Source organism: Acanthisitta chloris, unplaced genomic scaffold, assembly GCF_000695815.1.
Source record: "Acanthisitta chloris isolate BGI_N310 unplaced genomic scaffold, ASM69581v1 scaffold14276, whole genome shotgun sequence".
NCBI classification, from domain to species: Eukaryota; Metazoa; Chordata; class Aves; order Passeriformes; family Acanthisittidae; genus Acanthisitta; species Acanthisitta chloris.
Window position 1 is genome coordinate 38561 of NW_008677775.1, and position 983 is coordinate 39543.

The window sequence follows — 983 nt, forward strand, 5'->3', positions numbered from 1 at the left end:
AAATCCACAAAGGGAATGATTTAAGAGATAATATGAAAGTAATCCATAAGAAAAAATACCACTATAGAAGGCTGAAAAAACCCCCAACATTTGGAGAAACACAGAAAATTCTCCCCAAACTGCTCAGTCCCTACTAGAACTGCAGATAAAATGAGACCAATAAGGCATTGAATCCTTCAGGACAATCAGACCTTGAGGAGGATATAGGAATTATAGTTAACTTGCAGAACAACAAAGTATTCTTGGCTACCAAAGAATTTTGGAAGGCACAAAGTTAGCTCTAGAGCATGGACTGCAGAAACAGTCCCTAGTCATTACAATGAACAAACCTCAATGGCTCTGAGGAAGATACTCAGGAGACCTCTCCAGTGGTACACACAGGGGGAGTGAGCTGTGCAGCTCCCCAGCAAGAATGATCAAAAATGGTTAGAGACTTTCATTTGTTCAAAACACCAGAACCACAGCTCAAGGAGCTTGGCAATGCCCAGTGCAGCCACAGGGCACAGCAGGAGCTGGTGGCTGCTCTTTCTTACCTCGGGAAACCATTACCTGCTGATAGTTGATTGCTATGGTAATTTTTCAAACTCAATCAATCAACATGAGAGCCCAGAATACAGAAAATCAGGCTGTGACAGAGCCCCACAGAGCTCTCAGGCTGGGAGGGTGTACAATGCCAGAAACTTCCATCTTCAGTGCATTTTCACCACTGTATATTCCACTTAGTCTATACAAATTGCCAGGAGTAATATGTTTCTTGTTAATTTACCATGGTCTTTTCCCTAAAATCTATGGTTTACAGAGCCTTATACCAAGCTAAAGGTAGGAGTTTGTAATTAGCTGGCCCTCCCACAACTGATTTGTGTCTTGCACTTGTCTTAATGCTACTTTATTCAGGATAAAAAGGACTCCATTGGAAATGCAAGCAAATACCTTCCTGGCAGATAAATGGACCAGAGAGAGTTTATGACCTTGAGAATGTTCAT